This window comes from Papaver somniferum, chromosome 7 (assembly GCF_003573695.1).
Source record: "Papaver somniferum cultivar HN1 chromosome 7, ASM357369v1, whole genome shotgun sequence".
NCBI lineage: Eukaryota > Viridiplantae > Streptophyta > Magnoliopsida > Ranunculales > Papaveraceae > Papaver > Papaver somniferum.
In genome coordinates, this window is record NC_039364.1 from 244,674,422 (window position 1) to 244,698,588 (window position 24,167).

At 39.5% G+C, this 24,167-nt stretch overlaps 1 pseudogene; it reads right to left on the reverse strand.

The window, feature by feature from the left end:
* Positions 1-24,167, reverse strand: part of LOC113296289 — a 91,104-nt pseudogene that overhangs the window by 40,228 nt on the left and 26,709 nt on the right.

Genomic DNA, 24,167 nt, shown 5'->3' on the forward strand with positions numbered 1-24,167 from the left:
TCTTATGACACCCTTGGGAAAAACAACCTTAATACGTCGAAAACCAATGAAAAAAGGGTGTCAGATCTTGCGAAAAACAGGGCTATTAAATGCGTTAGAAGATCTTTTATCCTTAAAATCTTACTGAGATTCCTCTGTCAGTCAAAGGTTCTCAGATCTGAAACGTGGTGTGCTGTTTTAGTAAAAAACAAACATTTTGGCATTTTGTGAGTGTGTTTTTTGAAAGTTTTTTGTGGATCTGTAGTGTGGCACGGTTTTAGAGGCTATGAACTCCAAAAACATAGACAAGAAATGGATGAATGAATCACTAGAGAGTGAAATTCACCGCTGAAACACAGAACCCTTCGTTTCAGATATATAAGCAAAATATAAACTGTGTCTAAACTCCGGTGCGTGAGCAAAACACGGTGGGCGCCAAACTGTGACTACTTGTTTTCCCGTAGCCTACGTGATGTGTACAGCTCAAAGGATCTGATAATAAGGAGTATCGATACCTCTGTTGAACTGATTAAGCTAAGCAATAAATGGTATCTAAGATCATAATAATAACAAAGAACATAAGAGTAATGTAAAATCCTCTAAGTTATCATGAGACACAAGATGTAACGTGGTTCGACATTTGTCTACGTCCACGGGGTAATGAGTGATAGAATCGTATTAAGTGTGTGGTGGTTACAAAGATCTTAAATGCTTCCCAAAGTAATAGAGAGAACTCAAGTTGAAGTAACTACTTAAGTTCTAAACATTAAAGAGGTATAAGCTTAAGACTAGATCTTCTCTCCTAGATATTGAATGCCCTTAATTTGTTGGTGAAGCTTTGTATTTGTAGCCCCTTCTGCTCCTGGTATATCTTTGCTGCCTCTGGGTCCATCGTCTGCTGATATACCTTCCGTACCAGTGGTACCTTCGTCCACCGCATGCTTCTCCAGTTGTATCTCGCCACCTCAGCTGACCCACGTTCCTTTGGGAAGTAACCAGCCTCAGTGCGCGTTGTACCTTCGTTCACCGCTTGCTTTCGCCAATTGGGTTCTGACACGCTTCCTCTCTCCACATGCTTTGACTCATGCGTGTAGATAAGAATCAGAGCATTTAGTGCTGATTGGATGCGTCAACCTCTGTCCCTTTGCCAGCTGACCCTATGTAGACTAGCCTTTTTCTTCCTTTATCTTGATCGTTCACGTCCTTTCTATTGGGATGATATAAAGCAGATCTGCGGAGGTATCCCTTGCTACTCAGGCTCCTCTGTCTAGCGAAGGCTATAGAGTTTTAGACATGTATGCGGCCACTAAGATCGTGACACGTGCTCTGCAAAATATTGGTATTCACAATAATCTTGGTTTGACACATAGATGTCCAGGCTTGTAATACTCATCACAGTTGAAACAAAGAGCTTTGTCTGTCCTTTCCTTTTGTTCTTCCCAAGTTAACCTTTTAGCTCCAGGAGGAAATGTACTTTTTCTTGGTTGTGAGGTTGTAGCTACCGCTGGTCGAATGTGGTTTTTACGAAAAGGTTTTGAAAGAGAAGAAGCTGCAAGAATATTATCCTCCTGTTGTATAGCTTTTTGAAAGCCTCAGATAAGGATTTTGGTTCAAACGAACTCACACCAGTGCCAATATCGACTCGCAACACAACAACAAATAGATCAACAAGGTATTGAGTTGGAAGGTCATGCACAAAATTTAAGAATCTCTCAAACTCAGAAATAAGTTCTAGAATAGTACATGTTTGCGATAACTTAGTTAAGGAAATATGAGGGTTTATGAACTTATGATCAGCAAATCTGGTACGTAACAAAGAACAAATTTTTTCCCAAGTTGGTGTAGTGATTGTCTTCTTTATCCAACGATACCAAGAATTAACATCACCCTTTAGATGAGCAGCAGCAATTGGAATTTTAAAAGCATCAATAACACCATGTAAGCTGAAATATTGATCAGCTTGAAAAATCCAGCCTTCAGGATCAATTCCTTTAAACGTGGGAAATTTCAAATTAATGGTGTCTGCACGAATGGTAGTTTCAGGTCCACCATTGTTCTGGTTATATCCATTATTAGGAATTTGAAAAGAAGGACCACCAGTATACATTGTCTTGTCTTTCCCAAACGTCTCTTTCATAATTTCGCGGAAAACTGCTGCCAAAGCAGTCATATCATCTCTACGATCTTGCGTACGATTAGCTCGTTCAGTTCCTTCTTTAATCTTAACATTGTCCATATCTTCCAGACGCTATTTAGTTAGAGTGTCTAGAAAAGTACGGATTTCATCCTTGAGACCCTTAACCTACTCAGTTAGCTCCACAACCGTCATGATCTAGAGATTTTTTTTTGTTTTGCTAAAATCGATGGATAGAACAACCCTGCTTTGAACCAGGTGTTAGGGTTCAAAACCAAATTGACGTGAAGATTATATGCACAGAAGGAAGAAGTGATGTGAAGATAATCTTCACCCGAGTTTAAACAAGCAAAATACTAAAAAAAGAACTAAGAACCCTAAGATAGAATCCTTTTTTATGGGGATTAGCCACCTCTGCAGTGAAGAACAAATAAAGAACTTGAGTTGTATTAATTGAATGCTTATTACAGACTCAGGGAAGAGTATGTATAACTCAGCAATCTCGACTAACAAGTAATTATCTTAACGTGTTTAACTATTAAAAGAAGTCTAACTAAACTAGGAAACTAAGCATAAGTAAAATAAGAAAATTAGTGATCATAGGAGTTGGCATCGCAACACAACGGCGTCGTCCCTCCCCTGTATCATCTCTCCAATGGCCAGCACTCCGTCTCGCTCCGACTGTCACTAACAGAGCTAATCCCCACTGCAGCCGCCAAACTCCTCTCTGTATGACTGTATCCGCCTCCCCCTTTTATTCTTCTCTGTTATTCTTTATGGCTGCTGCAAAGGAATCCAATCCAAACCTAGCGAGTTTCTGCCGAAGGCCCAGTCCAATACACCATACCCAACTTCCAGATTCTGGCGCATCACTCCACTTCATTCGAACCAAGACCCACAACAGATTCAACTCACTGTGTTCACAGCCATGGCCTTGCCTTGCACCGATTTCCCTATATTTCAGCCAACACTGTTAGAATATGGGCATCCAACTCAAAACCAATTGGCAATGAGTGGAGTGGCCCATAAAATTATAAACCGTAGGATCTTAGATTGCCCAGATAATATGAGACTAAACCATAGGATCTTAGCCTGCTCCGATACCATATTAGAATACGAGCATCCACTCAAAACCAATTGGCAATGAGTGGAGTGGTCCATAGAGTTATAAGTCGCAGGATCTTAAACTGCCCAGACAATGTGGGACTAATAATCTCAACAAACACCATCTTCATCGACCTTGAATTCAACAACACCTCCAAGAAATCTTCATCCACCAGCAATGCATACTCCTCAACTAATTCACCAATTAATTCACAACCGATACTCTCAATTCCTCCTGCCATTTACATTTCCTTCAACTGATTGCAGAGAGCTGCTGCCATTCCGAACATCACAGCTCCATCCATCGTTGCCATCCTAACCTCCTGCAAATACCATGACCACTAACTTCAGCAGCTTCAGTTCCATCGTTCTCAACCTCAGGCCATAGCACCATCTGTACTCGGCTGATTCGAAGCTTCACCAAATAATCACCAGCAAGGCGCCAACAGCACATTTCTTCACAGCTAATTTACCGGCACCCTAAGCACCTTCCATTCTCTGTTCGGTATCCATTGCCTGGGAAACAAATTACAGCACCAGATAACCCCATAGATCCACTATCGTTGCTGCTACTTCTCAACCATACTTTCATTTTCTTCTTGTCTTTCAGTACAGCCAACACAAGATCCGAGCCAAACAACTCCAGATATTACCTGCATTTCAGTTCAACTCCGACTGCAAAACAATCCATTTTCAGGCCATATAAACACGGCCACAGCACCAACTTTCTGGCCATCCATGTTTCTTCACCTGGATTCAAAAGCTCTTCTTAACTGAATTCGAACATCACCCACTGTATGCATCGAAGAACAACACCACTGCCCAGAGACGAGTCCATGCCAAACCCCCAAATTCAATTGTTAACTCCGGCCGACAACTGACCATTCTCCTTCTTCTCTTCTAGCATTTCTGTGACCCCCTTGAATCCAACAGCACCTCCAAGTATTGATGTTGCTGGTTGAAATTGAAAGAAGAACTCGAGCTCCGTCTGCAGATACAAAGGAAGATGCCAAGAATTACCTTGTTCTAGTTTTCATTCTCGATCTCGCACCACATCTTAGCACCATTGAAAATGGTGGTCATAGCAGCTTCTCGGGTCCCATTTTCCTTCCAACAAAACGCCACCAGCTTGAGAAATGAGAATTTCTCTTCTCCGGGAAAGAAGGATTCTTGTCATAAACCACAGATGCAAAAGTGGTCATCAAATGGACACACGTCCCAGTTCCTTAAGTACGTGGACAAAACTTCACAGCACCACCACTCGTAAACAACTAGGCTCGGACATTTTTAATAAATTATGGGTATCATTGAGTCTGATCATCGGTTAGACGGAAAAGAAATCAAAGAAGATAATGATTAAAGTGGTTCGGCACTAACGCCTACATCCACTGACAGAAACCCCGTAGGGTGAAATAGATTGATCATCAGAACTTCTGAAATACTTTACATTTACATTAGTATTCCTATTTATAGGAATCATAAGATGATTAGTAAACCCTAAACCCTAGAAGATAGTAACAAACTTATCTTGACTAGGTATTCTAGCTATACAAACTGATTAACTAGCTAGACTATAATGACTCGGGCTTCCTCTGACTTTATCTTAACTCCACGTGAACACAAGTCGCACGTTCACAGTCTTCACGACCACTTCGACTCTTGTATAGGACGAGATATTCCAACACCCCCTCAAGTTGGACACGGAAATTTTTGAAGTGTCAAACTTGAAAATCTTGAGTAAAAATGTATAATCATGTCACTTTAACTCCAAGTAAAATCTTGTAACATGGACTTCAGCACCAAGGTCACTTAATCTTCGATCACGAACAATAGTGAAATACAGCAACAAGCAGCAAAATGATCTTAACAGAACTGTTGAGATATATGGGGTCTTGTAGTTGCAAATGGACTTGATTGGATATTTGGCTTTGAAGAAGGTTTAGAAGAATACTTGGTTTGTTGATTACTAACCAAGACAAGACATGATAGACAAACCAACAACTTTGAAAAGAAGATGGATGTCTAAGAAAATTTCCAATTATGAAAACTACTATTTGGAAATGAGATGGAAAAAAATCATCATTTTCAGAGATAAATAAAATATATGATGTAAGAAGATGGCAGGAGAATTCAGAATTTTCTATCAGCAAAACATATATATGTATGATGATGGAGATAACCGCATCAAAACAATAAAGAACCATACATGAATGAACCTTCTTGAAGACAAAGGATATGACGCAGTTATGCGAATAAGTCTTTCATACTAATGTTTCTGTTAAAACTTAATAAGGTATGAATATATGGAAACATAAAATCATAAAAAATTAACGTTAACAGATGAGGTGATGAGATATTGAGAGGCATACAGATGTGATGAGATATTGAGAGGCATACACATGGTTTAATATAACCTGTGAGGATATCTGAAAAAACCCCAAAGAGTATTATACCTTAATCGGTTAGATAAAGAATGATTTGTCAACGAGAACACAATCTTTCATTTCATTGACAAATTAAGAATGATTATTGCAGTGGATATAATCGCGAACCACTTCTGATCGATGGTGGAACACCATGAATGGATAGAAAAGTAATTGCGACCGCGAATTTGCTAAACAGAAAAAGCAAAAAAAAAATAACTATACCAATCTCTGATAGTTCAACGCGCTGGCTTGTAAAGAAGCCCAAGAGATGGTATCGATGAGTTTCATAGTACGAAACTTATGTTTTCCAAAAACATAAAAAGAAGAGAGAACATTGTAACAAAAATGATGTTACAAGATCGAGATATGAAAAGATATTATATTCTCATAATGATATTCGGAAATAAAAGATGGATATTTAAGATAAAGATGGAAAATAGGCAAAATTTTCCAAAATAAATGAATTGATTACCAGAGCTTGGCAAGAATTTCGAAAATGGAGATATTTTCGGAATTGAATTTACTTTGGAAATATTATCGGAAAAGATAATGATCATTTGGGAAGGAAAATATCTTTCGTCAAAGTTACAAACAAATGACGACATACTTACTCACGAAGCAAAAAAAAAACATCTCGAAGAAGAAACATTGATTGCTATACTCAAAATTATATTTGGAACAAGCAAATAATTTTGGAAATAAAATCAATTCCCGATATAACATGATATTGGTTTGACAGTGAGATATCAAGAATATAAACATCGATGATGATGATGACATGTAATACTAAAAAAGAATGAGTTTGATTTAAAGAAATAACAGATTGAATCAAATTTGTTTGACAACTCATATAATGAGTACTGGTATGCAAAATTTGTGGTTGAGCACATGGAGATATTTGATCATCCACGGAATAATACACAACGCTGCACTGTTGATTGTTTGAGAACAGAGAGAACTGTTGAAGAGCATCTTCGATGAAAACTGATAAAGATGCTGAAAAAATTTGAGACAATGATAAAATTGATTTACATGAGTAAACTCAATTTTGATACTCCATGGAAATGGAAGATCCGAACGTCCAAATCATATTTGGAAAATAGAAAGACATAAATCCTTTCCAAAGTTTGATACCCAATTTTGATAACAAGGAAACAATTTTTTTTTTTTGAACTTTGTGATTTAAGATACTAACCTTAAAGAAATCTGGGTAGTAGAGAAAGAAGCGAGCACCATGAACATCAAACTTAAAACAAAATAATAAAATGAAGATCTAATTTTGCGGAAGCTATTTGAGCGGATCTTACCGCTCTGATACCATAATAAATTATGGGTATCATTGAGTCGGATCATCGATTAGACGAAAAGGAAATCAAAGAAGACAATGATTAAAGTGGTTCGGCACTAACGCCTACATCCACTGACAGAAACCCCGTAGGGTGAAATAGATTGATCATCAGAACTTCTGAGATACTTTACATTTACATTAGTATTCCTATTTATAGGAATCATAAGATGATTAGTTGTAGATGGTGGATTTTCGATAAGGGCTAAAATCGTAAACTCATAATTATACGAAGCTCTGATCCAGCAATCAGACGTGAGTATTGAGATACGAGTCTCTCATCGAATTTTCAACGGAGAGTACTTTCTCTCGGAGTACATGTAGATATGTAGTCTCACGACTGGACAACTACATATCTCATGAATACTGAACAATTTCAGTGATTATTTCTATATAGTATCACGAGATGGACGGCTTCTAGACAGCTTGCTCTGCTAGTATAGAGCGATAACGTCTTCAGGAACAAACAACGAGTTTACCCTGACTATATAAAGGATATGACTTACCGACAAGCTCATATCGGGATAATTAATGCTCCTAGACAGCTTGCTCTGCTAGTATAGAGCCACAAAGTTAATTATTCCTAATAAAGATTAATTCTGCCGTGACAATCATTACTGAATTCCCAGAATAATCTATTATTGCTCCTATTCCATGGTCGAATCCACATCTGGTCCCGTAGAATACCAATAACAATTGCTCCTATTCCATGGTCGGATCCACGACTGGTCCTAAGGAATGGCAATAAACAATTGTTCTGATTCTATGATCAAATCCACGGCTTGATCTCATAGAATAACAATAACTATATTATCTCATTACTCCGATTTCATGATCGAATCCACAACTGGTCTCATAAATGGTAATAGATAAATCTTAATTACTCCGATCCTATAGTCGAATCTACGATCCCATGGAATGGTAATGCTCACTTTATTATTCTGAATTCGTAGTCGAATTCTCAGCTGATCTTACGAATTAATAATAAACATCTTATTACTCAGTTTTGTGAATTATTCTCCACCGAATTCCACAATTAGTAATAAATAATCAACAACCGGGCGTCTGAGCTACCTCTAAGTAAGCCTCGATTCAAATGATGAAGGTGTATTCAACGACGACGATACACTAACAGTCACCGCACGAACGAGTATTTCAAAAATACAACGAAACGATGAACCTATGCAAAATAGGGAAGAAAATAATAAATAATTAAAAATATTGACCAGGGTGCTGGGAGCACGGACACATGACCGACCGACCGTGTCGTGGTCAATCCCACACCAGTTTTATATTTTTAATGCATTTTTATTATTTTCCATGATTTGATGAAAATTCTCTCATTTTATCAAATCTCCTTTGTTTCGAGGAAACTCCTCGGTTTCATGGTATTTTCATAAATTCGTAAAAAATAATATAAAATTAAGGAAAAGTGTGGGGCGTGACCATTGGCCAACCGGCCATGCCTTGGTCCCACCGGCCCCACCCACGGTTCATTATTTATTATATTATTATTATTTCTCTAATTTCATGAAAAAACTCCTTGATTTCATGGTATTTTTGCACAAATCATCATAATAATAAAATAAAATTATGAAAACTTGTGGGACCGGGCCTAGCCGGCCGGCCATGCCCTAGCCGGTCCCACACGCCCTTTGCTTTATTATTTTTATTTTTATTTTTCCTTGAATTCATCAAATTCCTTGATTTTATGGTATTTCTCTCAAATTAGGAAAAATTCCCTCAAATCATCAAAAATACCTAAAAATATTAAAAAATTATGAAAACTCGTGGGACCGGCCCTAGCCCGGCCATGCCTCCGGTCCCACACCCCTGTTTTTATTATTTTAATATTTTTGCTTCCTGAACTCATGAAAACTCCTTCAATTCATGGAAACTCCCTAAATTCATCAAATTTCTCAAAATTCATGAATTTTTCATAAAATCATCAAAATATTATAAAATTAAGGAAAAGGCACCACGGGACCGTGGTCACGACCGGCCGACCATGCCTTGACCACGGCGGTCCCACGCCTCCTCATTCCTTATTTTATAATTATTTTTCATCATCTCATGGTGTTTTCCTCAGTTTCGTCGAAACCCTAATTTTGGCATATTTTCTCGAATGGATGCTCAATTGCACGCCAGAAAATATCAAAATTCTCAGGACTGAGACGCGGACGCCTTGGGGACACGAGCACGCTATCTTGACCGACCAAGATTGGCTCTTTGGCTCACGGAAGCCGGTCCCATCAATTTTCACAGTTTTGACCTAATTTGCACAATTGCTCGTATTAGGTCCAAAACTCTTCCAAACACTTTGGATTTTCATGAAGTGATCGTCAGGCGGTCACGTGACAACCCAGGGCCGGTTTCATGACTCCATGGTCGGTCCCTCGCCTCGTCATAATTAATTAGGTTTTCTCACCTAAGGCTCAGACGAGCATTTTTGAATAAATGATTAAGCCAGCATTTAATCATTCTTCCACCAACAAATCGTCAACTCTTCAGGAGTTCTTCGTATTTGCTCACGTGAGCATATGGACACTACATGGTTGATCCACGGTCCCATGTAGTCGCTCCCTCCTTCGTCCATGGTTAAACTTCTGACGAACCATGAATTGATCATCAATTGATCAAATTAGGGTTTCTGAATCCAAGGATCATCATTCCAGATTCCAACCTTAATTTTTACGACGACCTCATGGTCATTAATTTTATTAATTATGCTCGGTTCAACGACCAGTATTCTAATTAATATTTTTGGTACGCTGCCAATAATCCATCAGATGAGCAACACATGCTCAGACGATCAAATATTCAACAATTCATCACATGAGCAACACTTGCTCAGATGATAAATATTTGCTCAAACCAAGGAATATTGGTTCAACAATCAATATTCAACGATCCATCGAATGAGCAATACTTGCTCACTTCATCGTAAGAACTATACCTCTGTCTCATGACATGTTCAATTCATGAGTTTCAGAACATCATGTTCAACTCAGCAACTACATGGACTCATCGTCCCATCAAACCACGAAGTCATCAATTGACTAACATACCACGAGACGTCAATCGTGTCACTTGGGGGATATCACTTAGGGTTTTGGTCTGGCGGTACGGCACGTGTGTTCAAACACACGATGGAATGTGAGCAAGTCGTGCAATCAGTTGAAGGAATTCACGAGGTAGTGGGTGGAAAATCGACCAAGTCTCCACACGTTGAGCAACTGGTTTCAAACACGATCTCCACTTCCCCACTCCTTGATTCCATCAACTGTCACACTTCATGGGATCATGGTGTCTAAAATTCCAGCAATATAAATAAGTCTCTGAATCATGATTGAATCATCATCAACAGTATCATCAATCTCACGTCTCATCGACAACACGAGATCATCAACTCATCAATTGAGCAACTACTCTCAATTGAGCAATTTCAATCATTCAGAGCTTATCATATTCAGAATTCACACACCCACAATCTTTGATTACCATTGATTCCACACATTTCCCAGCTTCCCTCCTACAGATCAACCCATCCCTCTTGTGACCGAATTTACTCTGGAACGGTCATTGTCTTGATTTAGGCCGGAGTACTACAGATTGATCTCTCGAATCTAAAGCACCCCCTTTGCAGCGGTGCATCTGTGTGAGGTTTAACATTTCGCTCGGTTCGAGGAGTCTCCTCCGTACGGTCGTCTCCTCAATTCCTTAAAAACCAGCAAATCGTTTTTCCCCATCTACAGATTGGCGACCACAGTGGGAGATCATTCTCTCTCGGTTGCAATCTCACAATTTCACAAGATGGCGGTCTTAGGTCTGGGTTAGTCACAGGTTCCAACGCAAACGGCTAGCACTAGCAACAACAACACAACGAGGATATCCCGGAAACGATTCCGGCCTCTAACACTGACGGTGGTGATGTTACTCCTCCTCACGTCAACACGGAGGGTCATCTTTTGTTCGGCCGACACCCTGAGGAAGTCAGAGGAAATCCACCACCTACCATTGCTGATCTCATCAAAGTGCAAGAGACTCTTGCAAAGAATCAAACCGATATGGCTACACAGAAGGAGCTATTTAATCAACTGAAGGCTCTCACTAATACAATGTCAGGGAAGACCCAAGGAAAAGGAAAAGAGAAGGAAAAATCCTCAGACGCTGATCCTGAGGTAATCCCGATTCATACAGTGGATGATGATGAAGCCCGCAAAGCTGCAGACGGTCCATCAGCGAAGGAGTCATCAAACTTCATCACTCGGGAAGATTTGTAACGCCTTCTGGAGAACCGTGGAAAAGACAAGACCCCACATGTCCATCGTCACCAGCCTCCATACCCTGCTGCTACGCAAAAGATTCCTCTTCCAAAAGGTTATATCTCTCCAACCTTTACTTTGTACGACGGAACCGGCAATGCTCGGGAACATGTTTCTCGGTTCCTGGAAGCTTTGGGTGAACATGAGCATAACCATGTTGTTCGCCTCAAAGAATTTTCAAAATCCTTGAAAGGCAGAGCATACACCTGGTACAACAACATCGCACCAGGAACTATCAACAGTTGGGGAGAAATGGTTAATGCTTTCTATAGGAAGTATTTCTTCGTTTCAGAGCAAGTTACCCTCTCTGATCTCGGAAGGATGTTTCAAAAGAACAACAAACATCCTAACGATTACGTGAAAAAGTTCAGAGTTCAAGCGTTGGATTGCCATGATCCGAATGTCACAGAGCAGCAACTTGTGGACTTATGCATCGACGGAATGATTCCAGTCTACAGAGCCTTATTGGAGAATCTCAGGTTCCAGACCTTCTCAGAACTCCATGAAGCAGCCAAGAGATCGGCAACTACTGCGCCCGCTTTACTGGAAAGAACAAAAGCTACAAAGGCTGAAGAACCGCGAGACACTCGAGGTAGCAGACGTCTGATCAAGAATCAGTAAAACCTCCAGCCTTCCACAAACACTGTTGCAGAAGGGAGCAAACGGAAAGCCAAACCGCCGCGCAAGCATACCTTAGCTCCTTCAAAAGCACAAAGGAAGGATAATCAAGATGCACAAGCCTCTGACCAACGCACAAGAGTTCCTGATCAAGAAGCACCTGACTTTCCTTTTTCCATTGAAGAGGTGACTTCCACAGGTTCGTCAATCATCCCACAAGCGACTGCGGAGTTTTAAAGCACATTTTCAAAGAGAAGGTTGATCCATAATATCTTCAACTGGGGACTGAAGGAGTACACAAGAATCCTCTCCCAGTCAGAACCTTTACACTCTCTGAACAACCTATCAAAACGGCAGTTCAATCCTTGGTCGAACGTGAATTGCGTTATCTGTCGAAGGCACAAAGGAGACATGCTCACAGTACTGAACCACATCGTGTCAAGAAGTCCATTCCGAAAATACTTCTTGAGCCTCCAGCCACGGACCAAGAGATGTACGACTGGGGACTGCTTACCACAGTTAATCTCATAAGAAACGAATTTGGAAGAACGTTGATCGATGCTTACACCGCCATCAACAACATTCCACCGAAAACCATCGGATCCACATGCATCGCTCGACAAAAGATACTCATGCTCCATCTCAATCAGAGACCCTGAAGGAGCGCTCAGAAATACTTATGGCTACATCATTCTCAAAGTGAACATAAGTTCAACCTGGACAGAAACCAAGTTTCACATAATCAGGAAGATCCAGGATATGACATGTCCTTCAGACGAGCGTGGATCCACGCTGAAAAGATGGGTACTTACAAAGCGCCTTTGGTTACACATCTCTCCAACGAAGAAAGTTCTGATCCAGAAGATTTGACGGACATTCCATCATCAGAGTACTTTGAGGAATTTCGACGAGGTTGAAGCAAGAACCTGCAAAATATGCATAGACATTCATCAAGAGGTTCCGCGCTCAGGCAAGTCTCATTCCATGTCTATGTCATTTATTTACCCACATGCTATCCTAGCATGGGGACTTAATTATGCTAGCAACTCTACAAGACGTTATGAATGGTAGCTTCACCGCATTAGTATTTTACCAAGTGGTTGAATCTGACGTTTCTCCGAATCAAGCACTGAAATATTCATTACTGACGTCCAAACATGGCAAAGAACACTTTGGGCGTTTCTCCTGCTAGTCCATGTGTTCCACAAAATCAGAAAGCTCTAATGTCTGCACAAGTGTCGAATCCCACTACTGCAACGAAAGGGATGCTGAATCAACAAAGATACTCCAGGGCCGAGACGATCAAACCCCTAAGATATTCGATGCTTAAGGAATATACGCTTCAACACTCAAGCATCTAAAAAAGCTATCAAATTGTACTCCCAATCAAAGAGTACAGCTTCAGCACAAATCTCGATGATGACACATTGATTCAACACCAGCACGATCAAAGTGTAACTAAACAATAAGTCTTCATTATCCCATGATAAGACTTCTGAAGCATATGCAACATCATTCATACATGGATGGCACTAACTCCTTCAATATATACTGGGCAACCTGAGGTGATTCCGTGAAACTTCATCAACGGGTTTTCTCTACATCACAAGCCCCTGCATGATTGAGGAACTTTTCTCTTCACCAATCACATCCAGTATGAAAACTGCTGATGCTATCTACCGCAACAATGTTGACTCACTGACAAAGCCAGATCGTGGTAAAGTTATGCTTTCAGAGCATTCAGGTTGAACTCTCAGTACACCTTCATCTTACGGACGCTCAACTCATCAACTAGTTCATGAATGTAAAAGGCTCACTGGATGAAGGAGCAAAGTTTATATCTATAATCATGGTTCTAGCCTTTTCGGTCTTTGGAGCAACTTCAACCATGGTATCAGCATCAACAATAATCTCTAGAGGAACACCATCCATGATCTCAGCATCGACAAGGATCTCTGGAGCGTAATCATTCATGGTTTCAGCACCAACAACGGTCTCAGGAGCAACATCCTCAGGGCTTCATCAACTAATCATTCTCTGAAGTGTTACACATGAAGCGGACTTCTCTAAGACCAATGATTCATATCAAGATGTGCAGACCTGATAACATGCTCACATGAAAGTCTTCCCAAAGCTGGCACGACTGGTGGGCATAATCCAAAGTCTTCTACAAGATGTTCTCATCACCTCTATAAATGAGATACAACACACTCCAGGCCATGGGTTTGCAAAAACGTACTAATGGGTGAGGAATGGGACAATGCTTCCTCAACACAAGATGTTCGTCTATGTCTCTTCTACAACATACCAAAAGGGCGCATCAATCGGACATACGAGCTGAAAGATACGGCATTTACTGTCAGGTCTATGAAATCTGAAAATTTGCACGGGATTACAAGTTATGAAAGTGCATACTTTATTGATTGCCCTAGACATCTCCAAACTTAAGCATTCTGGTTGCATATGATTCCTCCGTCTCTTAGCTTCGAAAGTTGGGGTCAATCGTCAGATTCCAACGTCGTATGAGGTTCCTACATCTTCATGAGCGTACAATATGGAAACAACAATTTTTAGACGGGATTCATAACTTCCACAGTCGATCGGTGTCCATCAGGTCCTTCCGCTAAATCCTTCATCAAGGTACCTTCAACTTCGACCACCTAGGTTTTTACATCAATTTTTCTACCTGGGTCCTCTATCTAGATCTCACCAGAAGAAGGGAAAACGAAAGGGAGAGACTTAACAAAATACTGGGGACTGACGGTCCACTTGTCAAGACGATCGATTTCACAATCCAAAACCGATCAAGAAATCAATACAAGAATAAAACCTCACATCTCTCAGAAGTCCAAGGTTCAAGATATCATGGAAAGAAAACTAAAGAAAGTCAGCAAAATAAGATTTCTGCTTTTCTTCATCCATCTTCTTCAACACGACATCACTGGTGGTGAAAGAAGTGTCACCTTCCACCGCTTTCCTTATAGCATCAATCTTTTGACGAAGCCACTTCAGATTGAAGCCAAGTTCTTCAGCTTTCTTCAAGTTATACTCCCAATCAAAGAGTACATCCCGGGGACAGTATTTCCAGTTGTAATGCGGATATCATTTATAACATGCAATATGGCTTCTACTTGCCTCGTCAAGAAATAACTATGCTCCGGATCCTTGGTAACGGCGATGTGCCCATACATCTTCCATGGTTTCTCGTACAAGCCTGCATATCCAATGGGAAAGCTGAATCCACCAACTAGTTCATGATACGGTAGTGAAGCATCGAACGGAGGATCAAAAGCAACTCCTGCACTTGGATATTCATACACCACTATACGGTTCTCAATTACTGGAGCAGCCTCCAGGGCAACAGTTTCTTCAGTATTCTCTATTGGTGTTTCGGTTTCTTCTATCACTGAAGCAGCAACAATCTGAGTTTCCAAGACTTCAATGACAACCTTCTCATGGCCTTGAAGTGCAGAGATGGTTTTCTCTTCATCAATAACTCCAGGGAAGTTTGAGTTATCTTCATTGGTTTCAATATCCTCAACTTCGGTATTTGGCACCTAATACGAAGATTACATGAGGTTAGAGTCATTTAAGCTTGAAACCAAATGATATCATAAAATACATCATACAATAAATCCAACATTATCAAGATTAATCATTATACACTCAAGGCACGAGCAAATAGCATGAAAGTCATGAAAATACGTTTTACGGTAACCTCGTCTGAAGAAACTGTACTCTGCCATGTACTAAAAGAATATCTGGGAGAAATCTACGAGGAATCTTAAGATGTATTATATACCATTATCCTCGTATGGATGTCCTCTACAACATCTCAAAATTTCATGACAATCCGATGAACGAGCAAAGAGATGTGGCTAAAACATGGAGCAACATGCCATCTGAAAAAGTTCTGAAGGTCTCCTGGAAGTTCACTATTTCTCCTTTTTCAGGCCCTAACCATGCTCAAACATCAAATATCTTCTTCAACAAAGCTTGGAAATTTCCTGGGCTTGAAGATACATATGCAAACCGCGAAAATCCGACTTCGGACGAAGATTCTACAACGTTTCTAGTAAAATCTGAAGTCTGAAATTTTCCAGTGACGTATTTTGGCAAAGTTATCCATAAATTCACATGGATTTTCATTCATTCATTCACGAATCAGCGATATCATACTTCTTTGAAGTACATGAGATATACTTACTAATGGAGTCTCTAAATCATTTGAAGGCTCGACGATGCCAGAATCTCCGTTGACAACACCGCTATCTCCATTCGATTCGGGATTTCGGGAATTCTCCATATTCCCAAAGAAGAGTGCGCTTCATAAACATGATTCTTATCTACAATGATTTCTTCCTGGATTCATCAACAAAAATTATTATTATTTCATTCAAGGAGATGCCGCGATCACCTGCACGAAAGAGATATTTACATCGACTTCTTCATCAGTAATGGATTCCTGAATTGTTCACCTGGGAACAAGTTGAAGACCGTCAATCGATGGAGAAAAGGTCTGAAAAGAAATAACAAAACCTTGGTCTCGTGATCCTAATTGCACGGGCAGAAAAAAGTCATGACACAAGGAGCGCTAACAACTCACCAAAGAAACGGCTGGGGACTGCACGTCATTTGCTAACATCCTGTAGTCCTTACTTCTGGGTGCTCCACCCCGAAGACTTTCTTCCATTTCCGAGGAGTCTACATTGATCTGAAACCTCACTACATGATCATCTCGTGGTATAGTTGATGAAATAACCAGGACTACAACTCAGTATGAAGGATCTCTCACCATCACTCAGAGGTCCCAGAAGTACCATTTCTTGAAGTTACACCCGCGGAGATGTCATCCCTGGAAACATCGTCTTTGAAAGTGTCATCATGGGAATCAGTCATTCTTTCAAACTGGCTGTGACAGATGCATAACATTCAGCGCATCATTTATACAAAGCGCAGGATTCGGCAAAACAACGAATCATGGAATAAAGATGCTCACATCAGCGTCTGCAAAAATGGTAACTTTCAACTCTTATCTGTTTACGATTCCGCTAACAGTACATGAGTTAATACTTCAAATCTTGCTCGTTCCTTCAAACCTGCTAAGACGAGCAAAATTCTGACATGATTTTCACAAAACCGTGAACAACCCACGTAAATTTTACAATGTGAACATTCACTGGTTTCTCAAAATCTGGACAGACGTCCATTCTACGATTGTGAAAACTCACATATAGACATTATTTCACCATGTATGGTTGTCTACTTTCAACAATTGTTCAATACCAAAACATTGATTTTACAAAATATATTTTAATGTGAAACTCACGTGAATTTGAAAAATATATATATTTTGCTCCTTCACGCGAGCATCCACCTTTGAAACGAGAGTTTATTCCACTTTGTGAGATCTCACATATTTTAAAAATAAAATTTTGTTTTTCGTGAAAGCTCATAGACAAAAATTTTATCATTAGACACAAGTCTATTTTGTTGTTTCTTAAACTAACGAACGAACGAACGAGCGTCTGCGCTTAAACGGATTCCTTTCTTGGGCCCGGCCCGCGAATCCTAAACGACCAAGGTCCCATCGTCCAAACCAGCGGTTCAACACCAATTTATGCTCATCAAACGACGCTCCAATCATGACATTGAAGCCTTCATCAAGTCGTGGTTTTCTCATGCTCTCTAAATCCGGTAATGTCTCAACTTACGACTAAGTTCAATTGCTAGTATTATTATGTATGGCCGGAAAATCAGCATTTAATGCTGACTGGGGAACACAGATTTCCTCAGTAAGTAGGGGACTTAATTTAGATGGTGGATTTTCGACAAGGTCTAAAATCGTAAACTCATAATTATACGAAGCTCTGATCCAGCAATCAGACGTGAGTATTGAGACACGGGTCTCTCATCGAAATCTCAACGGAGAGTACTTTCTCTCAGAGTACATGTAGATATGTAGTCTCACGACTGGACAACGGCATATCTCATGAATACTGAACACTTTCAGTGATTATTTCTATATAGTATCACGAGATGTACGGCTCCTAGACAGCTTGCTCTGCTAGTATAGAGCGATAACGTCTTCAGGAACAAACAACGAGTTTACCCTGGCTATATAAAGGATATGACTTACCGACAAGCTCATATCGGGATAATTAATGCTCCTAGACAGCTTGCTTTGCTAGTATAGAGCCACAAAGTTAATTATTCCTAATTAAGATTAATTCAGCCGTGACACTCACTACCGAATTCCCAGAATAATCTATTATTGCTCCTATTCCATGGTCGAATCCACGACTGGTCCCATGGAATAGCAATTGTTATTGCTATTTCATGGTCGGATCCACGACTGGTCCCATGGAATGACAATAAACAATTGTTCTGATTTTATGATCGAATCCACGGCTTGATCTCAGAGAATATCAATAACTATATTATCTCATTACTCCGATTTCATGATCGAATCCACAACTGGTCTCATAAATGGTAATAGATAAATCTTAATTACTCCGATTCTATGGTCGAATCTACGATCCCATGGAATGGTAATGCTCACTTTATTATTCTGAATTCGTAGTCGAATCCTCAGCTGATCTTATGAATTAATAATAAACATCTTATTGCTCAGTTTTGTGAATTATTCTCCACCGAATTCCACAATTAGTAATAAATAATCAACAACCGGGCATCTGAGCTACCTCTAAGAAGCCCCGATTCAAATGGTGAAGGTGTATTCAACGACGACGATACTCTAACAGTCACCGCACGAACGAGTATTTCAAAAATACAACGAAACGATGAACCTATGCAAAATAGGGAAGAAAATAATAAATAATTAAAAATATTGACCAGGGTGCTGGGAGCACGGACACACGACCGACCGACCGTGTCATGGTCAAACCCACGCCAGTTTTATATTTTTAATGCATTTTTATTATTTTCCATGATTTGATGAAAATTCTCTCATTTTATCAAATCTCCTTCGTCTCGAGGAAACTCCTCGGCTTCATGGTATTTTCATAAATTCGTAAAAAATAATATAAAATTAAGGAAAGAAGTGCGGGGCGTGACAGTTGGCCAACCGACCATGCCTTGGTCCCAGCCGGCCCCACACCTCCGTTCCTCATTATTTTGTTATTATTATTATTTCTCTAATTTCATGAAAAAACTCCTTGATTTCACGATATTTTGCACAAATCATCAAATAATAAATAAAATTATGAAAACTTGTGGGATCGGGCCACTAGCCGGCCGTCCATGCCCTAGCCGGTCCCACACGCCCCTTGTTTCGTTATTTTATTTTATTTTTCCTTGAATTCATCAAATTCCTTGATTTCATGGTATTTCTCTCAAATTTAGGAAAAATTCCCTCAAATCATGAAAAAACTTAAAAAATATAAAAAAATTATGAAAACTCGTGGGACCGGGCCCCTAGCCGGCCATGCCCCCACGGTCCCACACGCCTGTGTTTTTATTATTTTAATATTTTGTGCTTCCTTGAACTCATGAAAACTCCTTCAATTCATGGAAACTCCCTAAATTCATCAAATTTATTAAAATTCATGAATTCTTCATAAAATCATCAAAAATATTATAAAATTAAGGAAAATGGCACCACGGGACCGTGGTCACGACCGCCCGACCATGCCTTGGCCTCAGCGGTCCCACGTTTCCTTATTCCTTATTTTATAATTATTTTCCATCATCTCATGGTGTTTTCCTCAGTTTCGTCGAAACCCTAATTTTGGCATATTTTCTCGAATGGATGCTCAATTGCACGCCAGAAAATATCAAAATTCTCAGGACTGAGACGCGGACGTCTTGAGGACACGAGAACGCTATCTTGACCGACCAAGATTTGCTCTTTGGCTTACAGAAGCCGGTCCCATCAAGTTTCACAGTTTTGACCTAATTTGCACAATTGCACGTATTAGGTCCAAGACTCTTCCAAACACTTTGGATTTTCATGAAGTGATCATCAGACGGTCACGTGACTACCCAGGGCCGGTTTCATGACCCCATGGTCGGTCCCTCACTCCGTCATAATTAATTAGTTTTTCTCACCTAAGGATCAGGCGAGCATTTTCGAATAAATAATTAAACCAGCATTTAATCATTCTTTCACCAACAAATCGTTAACTCTTCAGGAGTTCTTTGTATTTGCTCACGTGAGCATATGTACACTACATGGTTGATCCACAGTCCCATGTAGTCGCTCCCTCCTTCGTCCCATGGTTAAACATCTGACGAACCATGAATTGATCATCAATTGATCAAATTAGGGTTTCTGAATCCAAGGATCATCATTCCAGATTCCAACCTTAATAATTTTACGACGACCTCATGGTCATTAATTTTATTAATTATGTTCGGTTCAACGACCAGTATTCTAATTAATATTTTTGGTACGCTGCCAATAACCCATCAGATGAGCAACACATGCTCAAACGATCAAATATTCAACAATTCATCACATGAGCAACACTTTCTTAGATGATAAATATTTTCTCAAACCAAGGAATATTGATTCAAAAATCAATATTCAACGATCCATTGAATGAGAAATACTTTCTCACTTCATCGTAGGAACTATACCTTTGTTTCATGACATGTTCAATTCATGAGTTTCAGAACATCATGTTCAACTCAGCAACTACATGGAATCATCGTCCCATCAAACCACGAAGTCATCAATTGACTAACATACCACGAGACGTCAATCATGTCACTTTGGGGAATATCACTTAGGGTTTTGGTCTGGCGGTCTACGACACGTGTGTTCAAACACACGATGGAATGTGAGAAAGTCGTGCAATCAGTTGAAGGAATTCACGAGGTAGTGGGTGGAAAATCGACCAAGTCTCCACACGTTGAGCAACTGGTTTCAAACATGATCTCCACTTCCCCACTCCTTGATTCCATCAACTGTCACACTTCATGGGATCATGGTGTCTAAAATTCCAGCAATATAAATAAGTCTCTGAATTATGATTGAATCATCAACATCAACAGTATCATCAATCTCACGTCTCATCGACAACACGAGATCATCAACTCATCAATTGAGAAACTACTCTCAATTGAGCAATTTCAATCATTCAGAGCTTATCATATTCAGAATTCACATACCTACAATCTTTGATTACCATTGATTCCACACATTTCCCAGCTTCCCTCCTACAGATCAACCCATCCTCTCTTGTGACCGAATTTACTCTGGAACGACCATTGTCTTGATTTAGGCCGGAGTACTACAGATTGATCTCTCGAATCTAAAGCACCCCCTTTGCAGCGGTGCATCTGTGTGAGGTTTAACATTTTTCTCGGTTCGAGGAGTCTCCTCCGTACGGTCGTCTCCTCAATTCCTTAAAAACCAGCGAATCTTTTTTCCCCATCTACATTAGTAAACCCTAAACCCTAGAAGATAGTAACAAACTTATCTTGACTAGGTATTCTTGCTATACAAACTGATTAACTAGCTAGACTATAATGACTCGGGCTTCCTCTGACTTTATCTTAACTCCACGTGAACACAAGTCGCACGTTCACAGTCTTCACGACCACTTCGACTCTTGTATAGGACGAGATATTCCAACAATTTTAACTAGCTTTGATTAGTGCCGCGTAATTAACAATGGTGCATTTTGCCGCAAATGCCATTTAAGCTGCAACTTAGGGCGTTTATTTCGTGGATTGTGAAAGGACAATAGTCCCACATCGTTATAATCCGCTTAATTAACTTAAAATATAATATGGAAGGGCCGCTCCACCCATTGCCAATTGGTTTTGAGTTGGATGCCCGCAGACTTTAACATGGTATCAAAGTTAGGCCCGTACGCGGGGTGTAGGCCGAATTTGTGGCCACCGTGACCGAATGACTGGTTCACATGTGCACCCGTGACCGAATGACTGGTCACTCGTATGTAGGTCCACGTGTGAGGCCCAGTGACTGGCCTTGCACGTGAGGGGGCGTGTGAAAGGACAATAGTCCCACATCGTTATAATCCGCTTAATTAACTTAAAATATAATATGGAAGGGCCGCTCCACTCATTGCCAATTTATTTTGAGTTGGATGCCCATAGACTTTAACATGGATGATGGAATCCATTTGTACTTTCTACAAAAGCAGTAAAACATTGTTATTACTCAAGATATCGAGTCCTGGCTAATATGGATATAAATACGGGTATAAAATGTAGCACATACGTGCTTATCATTAGCACACCTAATTTCTCCTCACAAAAATGCACAATATTTGCAATTGGCAATCAATTCAATGTCTTGGTAATAAATTCAATCTCATCACGCTCAACATTCCTAACTACCAAAATCTTCGGTTTAGCAAGATAATGCAACGATAGATCAGTAACCGCATCCCTCAATATACTCTTCTGAATCAACAAAACATTACAACCAGTTGCTTTAATTTTCTTAATCATACTAAGGATATCATTCCTTTCCTCTTTCAATATCCTATTCGGTGTATAATCCGAAAGGATAATACTCTGTTCAATATCAGTTTCTGAGGCGAAATCTGAAACTGAACAACATCAATTTTAGCATTATCAACATGAGTTGGACCACCAGCAGAATGACGAACTTTCTTATCGATTTAAACACACCCATGTGAAAATACGAGGGTACTCAAATATACCTCAATCTAAAACTTTTTCACCTATAAGTCTTTTCTCCGAAAATGATTGTCTATGGACTGAGTCGAGATAATACAACGAATCGGTTCACACTTCGTGTGATCGTCTATGGATACAAGATCGAGAGAATACGACAACAAGATAACTTGTGTGATTGACTATGGATACAAGATCGAGACAATACAACAACGAAGTATAATTACTTGATAATAGGTTCGGACTTAACCAAACACTATAGGATTGCTATCAAGTAATTAGGAATTAACGTTTGTGTATTTTACTTCTAATTATAATAAAAACAATTATAATTGCGAAAATATAAAAGTAAAAGACACATCAAGATTTTGCTAACGAGGAAACCGCAAATGCAGAAAAACCCCGGGACCTTGTCCAGAATTGAATACTCTCATAATTAAGCCGCTATACAAAATCTAAACCAACTTCGTATAGTTGAGACCAAACGACTAAACCTCTAGTTACCTCAGTATCCCTGCGCCTCCATCTTGTAATAAGTCACGCACTTGGAACAATTCCTTTGGTTCGTATTCCAAACAGTAAAGGAACAACAAATTTTTACGAAAACAACTTTTTTGAAACAACGTGATATGAGTTTGACAAAAGGCTCTTCCTTTTATCCCAATAAACTCCTTTGTCGGGTTCTTAGATCAATCTGTTCAACAACTACCAAAGTAATTGTTTAGACTATGCAATCAATACTATGAATCACAAAGAAATGTATTGATTCCGATCTACTCAAGTAATCAATCCAATCTATCAAAAGATAGACCGATTATAGTTGGATCCCCAGCCGATCAAGTTTTGTGCACACCAAAGATTATGAACTCAAATAAGAAATCTTTTTTGTCTTCAAATCTTCTTAGATCTTCAATAAACACCTGCACACAAACAACTTGAATCTCTTGTGATCAATCACACATTGAACGGAGTCTGTTAACGATGGATTATCACAAGACGTATTTAGATCTACAAACAATTTAAAGATCCCCGTCAATAATTCGATCTAGTTTGAGTGAATCTTATATCAGAAGAGAAGATTCTCAAGCATAAACAAACTAGGTGCAATCAAAGTTCAACAACTGTTAGTCAATCAAATCAATCAAAAACTAATAATAAACTGCAATTATCTAGTTTCCCACCAACGGTACTCGTAGATCTTCTCAATCCCAAAGAAGTCTTTAAAACGAGCGGTCGTAAGAGATTCACATAATTAGATTACTTTCCTCTCCGAATAGAAGGCTCCACCAGTAACAACACAACTAGGTAGTTTTGCTGGCTATGAGGATTAGTTTGCTCGAAATGCAAACTTCAATATTTATAAATCAAGGAAGTTCGGACACCAAGGAATTTCCAGAACCGAATATTCTCAAAGATATGCAATAAAGCCAAAATCGGTTTTCATAATTCCTGGAAATGGTCTGTCCAAATATTGACCAAAATCTCAGTATAACTCCAATTAGTAAATGCACATTACCAATTTTTATTTTCTAAGTATATGCATTTAATTTCTGGAAATTAAAAGCATATAAAACTAAAAACCTTAATTAAAAGATTCTCAA